This window comes from Lactuca virosa, chromosome 7 (assembly GCF_052849685.1).
Source record: "Lactuca virosa cultivar CGN04683 chromosome 7, Lactuca_virosa_CGN04683_v6, whole genome shotgun sequence".
NCBI classification, from domain to species: Eukaryota; Viridiplantae; Streptophyta; class Magnoliopsida; order Asterales; family Asteraceae; genus Lactuca; species Lactuca virosa.
This window is the reverse complement of record NC_136432.1, coordinates 224,273,172-224,282,303: the sequence shown is the minus strand read 5'-3', so window position 1 is coordinate 224,282,303 and position 9,132 is coordinate 224,273,172.

Here is a 9,132-nt window from a genome sequence, read left to right as displayed (position 1 = left end):
ATGCTTTTGCATGGCTTAAAGAGCACAAGACCAAACCCTAAGTCCATAAAATACTCAAATGGTTAAGAGCTCATTCATGGATGAATGAGAGTGACTAAGCTCCCATTTTTATGACTCTACAAGCTCAAAAACGACTGGAAATGAAACTTATAAGGTCTGTAGTAGCCCATACTCACAATGAGCAAGATTACGGGAATAAGCATAAAAGCCCATGAGCAATCGAGATTTAACAAAAATAGAATACAAATAAAAGCTTTATACCTCCTAGAGATAGGTGATGAAGTGCAAAGTTTGGATCGACAAAGCTTGGAGCTCACACTTGCTTCTCTAATGGACTCATTCTTCAAGAATGCACCAAAAAATCACACTAAGGCTTCCACATCTCACAATTGGTGGTTAGGGTTTCAAAGGGACAATATGAGGTGATGGAGGCTGGTTATGGGAAGGGTTCCAAGAAGTTAGAGACCTTAAATAAAGCTCAAAGCCTTAGGTTTAAGGTTTTGGTCAGAAACGGCTACACCATGCATAGAAAAATCTACACCATGCGTAGATTAATAAAATCGAGATCTGATTTCAGCATCTACGCTATGCGTAGCTCTCTTACGCCCTGCATAGGGCAAAAACCGCAACTTCCAATTCAACTTCAAACAACCATAACTTCTTTGTTTCAACTCCGATTTCTGTGTTCTTTATATGCATGACAAGGTATTGGAGAGCCCCACAATTATGTCTAGTTACTTTTTTTTAATACACGTCGAACTAAAACCATAATCCATGCAAGAAGCCCGACATATAACTTTTCACATTTTACCCTTTGGTTCCAGCACACAAATCAAGAGCTTAGATCTCATAACCAATATTTTCATCATCCAATAAGGTCTAAACTTTACTTCCTCAAAGCTAAAGGCCTTTTCTTGATTAAATTATAGCCCATAAACCTTGAATTAAGAAACATCCGAAACAGGGTGTTATATATATATATATATATATATATATATATATATATATATATATATATATATATATATATATGCACACACACAATATGGTTTAAATATGTAAATAATTACGATATTTAATGAAAAATAAGGTTATAATAAAAATAATGCATTTTTATACATAACATTACAATAGAAATATAAAAAAAATATGGTTTTTAGATGTAAAAACGTTTATTTATATGGCTTCAAATGTAAAAACATTTATTTATACGGTCTCAAATGGAAAGATTCGACATCGATTGGAGCTGAAATAAATTATATTCGATTTGGAACAAAGAAATAGAGTTTCAAAATTGAAAAAAAATGAAAGACTAATGTCAAAAAGGAAAGAAAACTAATGATTTTTGTATCATTTTTTAAAAGTTTTTGACACATTAACATGTTACGTCAATGCATATAACGAAATAGTGTCATGTCTGTATGACACATCAACAAAAATTAACACGTTAACCTGTCGCGTCAGCAGATAGTTGAATTAACCAGCTAAGTGGCCAACATTGCAAAATTAGAAAACTGATTAACTTGTAAAAAAATAACATAATATCAAATCAAATTCTTGTAAAATTATAATGACTTTTGTGTAATTTACCGTTTATATGATATGTGTTTCGATTTATATGTACTTATTTTAGTCTCGTGAATTATTATGAGATAATAAAAAAGACAAATATAAATGCATATAGATTTATGTTTGACAAAATTGCAAAAACGGTCTTTGTGGTATGTCAAAAATTGACAATTTGTTCGAAAAAAGTTTTGGAGTTGCACCATCGGTCCACAAATGAGTTTTATAGCATATTTGGTCCAATGTTTTTTCAGATCCGCAATAGGGAAAAATTTCCAGATAGCGCTATGGTTACAGTTTTTCAAAAGGTGGTGGCGGCGGTCAGATTTGCAAACGAGGTCTAGAAATCTTCAAGAGCACTCGTGAAAACCCACCCATGTTGAACCGTAGCCTCTTTGAAAACCCTCCGATCGCCACTGCTACCGGAGAAGACGAACAAGTTTTGAATATTTAGGGTTTTTCAGATGGTGGCGGCGGCGGTCACATCTGAATATTTAAGGTTTTTCAGATGGCGGTGGCGACGGAAAATGAATGAATCAAACATGAGCTGCTGTAAAAACGAGAGTGAGAACCAGCTTGACTTTTGTTTGTTTAAGGTTTTTCGAAAAAATTCAGTTTATAAAAATATGTTGTTCTTGAGTGTTCTTGAGTTTGCAGAAAAATTGATAGTCATGTTTGAGATTGCAAATCTAAAAAATAAGTGTTTTATTTTGCAAATCTGAATTTTTTTTTTGCTTAATCGGAGTCGGTGGTGTTTGACGGCTGCGGTGGTACCGATGGCGGTTGTGGGGAGAGAGAGAGAGAGTAGAAGTGGTGGGTGGTTAGTAATAGGTAGAGAGTGGGGTGATTTTTTTCCTTTTTAATATAGAAAATAGTTAAATATATAAAAAAATAAAAAATGAAAATACAAATGGCAAACTCGTCATTTTCAAAAAGTTCAAAACAAACTGGATCAAAGTCACAACAAATGGAACTTTTTGGACAAGTGTGCAACTCCAAAACATTTTGGACCAAAGTCTCAAATTTTGACGAATTATAGGGTCCAAATTTGCAGTTTTTTCATTATGTTTATATATTTGTTATCTTTTAGTTATTATATACAGGGCTCAAAATAAAAGGAAACGAAGGAGTCCAGGCTCTCTTGATGAATGACAGATATGGTATTATAGTAATTTGAGCCCAAAGCCCAAGCCAGCTAGCATAGAAGGCTCAATGAACAATGTGTGAAAATCAAATTCAAGCAAATTAGAATCTTAAACATGAAGAAAAACCATGAAATCGTAGCTTTTTGGTTATTGCAATAATAATCAGGTTTAATACAGAAATTTTGGATCCAAATATTCTAGTTCAAGTTGTAGACCGATAATTAGTATATGTGTTTGGGAATTGGGAGTAACTTTATATGAAACCAGTGAATTGGGCTATAGCTGGCTGGTGATAGACTGGGTTTAGAGTCCACTTTATTTGGGTTGTAACTTTGTACCTAGTGTGCGTGTTTTTTTTTTTTAATCATTTTCCAATTGATTATTCTTAGTATTAAAATATTTTTAGCAATTACAAAAAACCATATATTTTATATTTCATGATTCTATCCAATTTTAAGTTGTTAAAGATTTTTAATTTTTAGAAATTATTGCTTGACCCTCAAATTCTATATTTCTTTGATTAGTTTATAAAATCAAAAAAAGTTACAATCTAGTCTATATTGTTACTGTGCACCTAACCCCAACATACTATGTATTTATATGTCATTTGAATTTTAATTGTCCAAGGTTTTTAAACTTCAACATCTAACTTGATTTACTTTCAAAAATTTTGAACTTTCACCATTATCTTCCTCCAACATCACGTCTATCCGCCGAACACCTAGTGGGCTACATATACACCTATATTTTAAAATAAAAATTATGTAGGAGGAAGATAATGGTTAATGTTTGAAAATTTTGGAAGTAATCAAGTTATGTGTTGAAGTTCAAGAACTTTGGACGATATACAAATATGATACAAAACGACGTGGTATGTTGGATTTGAATAGCTAAGTTTATCTATGATTTAAGATTGTAAGGTATATTCATTTTCTTATATATATATATATATATATATATATATATATATATATATATATATATATATATATATATATATATATATATATATATAAGTTCAATTGAGAAAATAAAAAAATATTGAGAATGGAGGAATCATTTTTATCAATTATCTTATGTTTATGGTTCTAGATCATATTTCTTATGCTTGTTTAATGCTTTGATCATGAGCTTGGCACTTGAATGAGCTATTGTTAGTTTATTTCTTTGGTTTTGCATTGAATCATTGAATTAACTTAGAACAAGGGCTTTATGATGGTAAAAATCATCTCTAGTTTATGAATCATAGCTCTTTTATGGATGTGTAAGCATTGACATCCTCTAGGAATTGGGGATTCCTTCTTTCTTAAGGCTAATTAACTTCTTGGGTCCAATTGCTTCAATTAAACCCTTGATCTTGATTAAGAAGGTGTGTTGTGGGCTTCCCCAACCTCCATACTACCTAAGAGGAATCTTGGTATATCATGCTTCATGATTGCTATAACCAATTTGGGATGAATGATAAGCTTCATTGTTGGATCCTAATGATAAGCACACAAATGTTCATTGTGTTGAATTGCCTTGGTTAACCAATTGTTCCCAACATTTGAGCATCTCACTATCTTGCTTAATTGCAAGTTTTTAGTTATTCAAGTCTTTTAGTTTTCAAGCAATCATAACACCCCCCTTTTAGTTTAATTGTAGTTAGTTAGTTTATTTACAATAGTTCTTTTAGATTTCATTGGTGATTGAATACAACCATTTCCCCGATGATCGATACCCATTTTTACCATTATATTACGTTTTATTTGCAAACAAATGGTGTAATTTGCTTGGTGGATGAGTAATATTCATATATATATATATATATATATATATATATATATATATATATATATATATATATATATATATATATATATATATATATATATATATATATATATATATATATATATGAAACGGAAACTCTAACCTAAACTACACCTTAAATCCACTTATGTCCACGACGTGACTTGAACCCTCAACCTCACCGTCACCGACCACCATCGCCACCTCCGCCACCACCCACCGTCCCCATATTCATATATAAATAATCACTTCCGTTATACTTATTCATACATGAATATACGTATTCATATATGAATATACATATCCATATATGTATTCATATATGAATATGACCTGTTCTGTCGGCCCGGTACGCTGGAACGTTTAAGCGGCAGATTCAAAATGAGTAGCCAAGATTCATTCCCTCAGTCTCAATCTTTTTGTTTTCTTAATTGAATCCTCCTCTCTTTCTCTCTCTCTCTCTCTCTCTCTCTCTCTCTATATATATATATATATATATATATATATATATATATATATATATATATATATATATATATATATATATATGTGTGTAAGTTCAATTGAGAAAATAAAAAAGGTTGAGAATGGGGGAATCATTCTCAGCCAATCATTTATCTAACATGTTCAAATTAAAAAAAATGTGTGTGTCCATTTTCATTAAGGGTATCTTTGTAAATTAGCAACTTTTTTACATAGAACTTACCTGTTCGTTGTTATCAGTTTCCAATTTGATAATATCTTTAGCTCGTTTGAATCGGATATGAGGAATTCATTATCAAGATTATTTTCTTTATATAACTCGTTAGCAATTATACGTATTCATTCCATTAATCGTGAAGTTTCGCATCTGTGTTTCAGTTTTCTACTTCGTATTCAGTTTCCGATTTGATCAGGTATGTATATCGTTTGAATCGAATAGATCAGAGTTCATTATCAAGATTATTGCTTTTTATAATTTGTTTGGAATTACGCTTATTATCTTCGTTTTGGAGTTGTTTCATCGGAGTTCATTATCAAGATTATCAAGTTTCGAATATTTATTGGAGTTATTTCATCGGATTTTTGTTAAGTAGTTTGAGATATTTATTTCAAATCGGAGCTGATTTAATTTTTAATCGGATATATCGTTGTAGTTTTTACGCTCTGAACTGAGAGAGATTGCTTAATTACATCATCTAATCATATATGATTTAAGTTTCTTTAAGATATTTTGTACGTTGAGGTGAGATATATTCGAAATTAACCAGGTTTTCATATTTACGACTTTTTTTGTGAGATATATTCGATATTAAGATTGTTTTTGTTTATTTATATAGATCATTTGGTGTATTATGTCGAATTCTAGTGTTATTGATGGTGATTTGTATTCTTCTATGAGTGAGAGTGAAGAAGAAGATGTTGAGAACTCATTTTATGAAGGTATCAGTTATTGAATTATTTTGTTGTTTTTAATTTTGTTGATTATCATTTATTTACATATGAATATGTTAATATGAATAAATTGTTGTCTTATTCATATATGAATAAACGTGTGATAATTGTAATTTCGAATTTATTATTTTTTTCGTTTTATTCATATATGAATAAGTTATGTTTTATTTTATATATTTTGAATCCTCATGAATTTTATGTATTCATATATGAATGTTTTATTCATATATGAATGTTTTTTGTTTTATTTATATGAGTTTCATGTATTCATATATATTATTGTTTTATTCATGCATTATTATTTTAGGTGGTGAATCTTCAAGTTCAGTACATGATGCGTAATATTGTGATGATATAATTGGAGAACATGTCTATAAGCCAGATGTACTTGTTCAACTTATTCCATTTAAGGGTTTAATCTTCAAATCATTAAAGCTGGCTATCAAAATGTATTCTGAGTATGCTGAAATTGGTGGTTTTGATGTTAGACTGAGCACACAGTCAAGGTTTGATAACAAGATTATAAAGAAGAAACATGTTATATGTAATCGTGGTGGTAAACAGAAAAAGAAATCTTGTGACACATTAGGTACAAGTGGTGTTAGGAGGAAACGAAATTCAAATTCAAGAGCTATTGGTTGTAAAGAAAAGATTATATTTGAATCTGTGTATGAAACTCCAGATTATAAAGTTTTTCAGTTTGATGAACTTCACAACCATCCACTTGAGAAGAGAAGCGATTTAAAAAAAGCGAGACAAATGTCATATTCAGAAAAAGAGTTTATTGTGCGTGCTTCCACATCAAAAATAGGTCCAACTATGGCTCATAAGTTGAGGGCACGTCTGAGAGGTGGGTATGAGTTTGTAAAGCCCAAAGTAGTTGACTATAAAAATTTAAGGAGAGATATCAACAGGGTTATTGGTTATAAAGATGCCCAAATGATAGTAAACACAATGAATGACCGTCGAGCTTACTATCCAAATTACTCATTTGAGTTTAATTGTCAAGATGATGTTTTGGATGTTTGTAGGTTTTTGAAGGATTCATGCTAGATTATCAATTATCTTATGTTTATGGTTCTAGATCATATTTCTTATGCTTGTTTAATGCTTTGATCATGAGCTTGGCACTTGAATGAGCTATTGTTAGTTTATTTCTTTGGTTTTGCATTGAATCATTGAATTAACTTAGAACAAGGGCTTTATGATGGTAAAAATCATCTCTAGTTTATGAATCATAGCTCTTTTATGGATGTGTAAGCATTGACATCCTCTAGGAATTGGGGATTCCTTCTTTCTTAAGGCTAATTAACTTCTTGGGTCCAATTGCTTCAATTAAACCCTTGATCTTGATTAAGAAGGTGTGTTGTGGGCTTCCCCAACCTCCATACTACCTAAGAGGAATCTTGGTATATCATGCTTCATGATTGCTATAACCAATTTGGGATGAATGATAAGCTTCATTGTTGGATCCTAATGATAAGCACACAAATGTTCATTGTGTTGAATTGCCTTGGTTAACCAATTGTTCCCAACATTTGAGCATCTCACTATCTTGCTTAATTGCAAGTTTTTAGTTATTCAAGTCTTTTAGTTTTCAAGCAATCATAACACCCCCCTTTTAGTTTAATTGTAGTTAGTTAGTTTATTTACAATAGTTCTTTTAGATTTCATTGGTGATTGAATACAACCATTTCCCCGATGATCGATACCCATTTTTACCATTATATTACGTTTTATTTGCAAACAAATGGTGTAATTTGCTTGGTGGATGAGTAATATTCATATATATATATATATATATATATATATATATATATATATATATATATATATATATATATATGAAACGGAAACTCTAACCTAAACTACACCTTAAATCCACTTATGTCCACGACGTGACTTGAACCCTCAACCTCACCGTCACCGACCACCATCGCCACCTCCGCCACCACCCACCGTCCCCATATTCATATATAAATAATCACTTCCGTTATACTTATTCATACATGAATATACGTATTCATATATGAATATACATATCCATATATGTATTCATATATGAATATGACCTGTTCTGTCGGCCCGGTACGCTGGAACGTTTAAGCGGCAGATTCAAAATGAGTAGCCAAGATTCATTCCCTCAGTCTCAATCTTTTTGTTTTCTTAATTGAATCCTCCTCTCTTTCTCTCTCTCTCTCTCTCTCTATATATATATATATATATATATATATATATATATATATATATATATATATATATATATATATATATATATGTAAGTTCAATTGAGAAAATAAAAAAGGTTGAGAATGGGGGAATCATTCTCAGCCAATCATTTATCTAACATGTTCAAATTAAAAAAAATGCGTGTGTCCATTTTCATTAAGGGTATCTTTGTAAATTAGCAACTTTTTTACATAGAACTTACCTGTTCGTTGTTATCAGTTTCCAATTTGATAATATCTTTAGCTCGTTTGAATCGGATATGAGGAATTCATTATCAAGATTATTTTCTTTATATAACTCGTTAGCAATTATACGTATTCATTCCATTAATCGTGAAGTTTCGCATCTGTGTTTCAGTTTTCTACTTCGTATTCAGTTTCCGATTTGATCAGGTATGTATATCGTTTGAATCGAATAGATCAGAGTTCATTATCAAGATTATTGCTTTTTATAATTTGTTTGGAATTACGCTTATTATCTTCGTTTTGGAGTTGTTTCATCGGAGTTCATTATCAAGATTATCAAGTTTCGAATATTTATTGGAGTTATTTCATCGGATTTTTGTTAAGTAGTTTGAGATATTTATTTCAAATCGGAGCTGATTTAATTTTTAATCGGATATATCGTTGTAGTTTTTACGCTCTGAACTGAGAGAGATTGCTTAATTACATCATCTAATCATATATGATTTAAGTTTCTTTAAGATATTTTGTACGTTGAGGTGAGATATATTCGAAATTAACCAGGTTTTCATATTTACGACTTTTTTTGTGAGATATATTCGATATTAAGATTGTTTTTGTTTATTTATATAGATCATTTGGTGTATTATGTCGAATTCTAGTGTTATTGATGGTGATTTGTATTCTTCTATGAGTGAGAGTGAAGAAGAAGATGTTGAGAACTCATTTTTTGAAGGTATCAGTTATTGAATTATTTTGTTGTTTTTAATTTTGTTGATTATCAT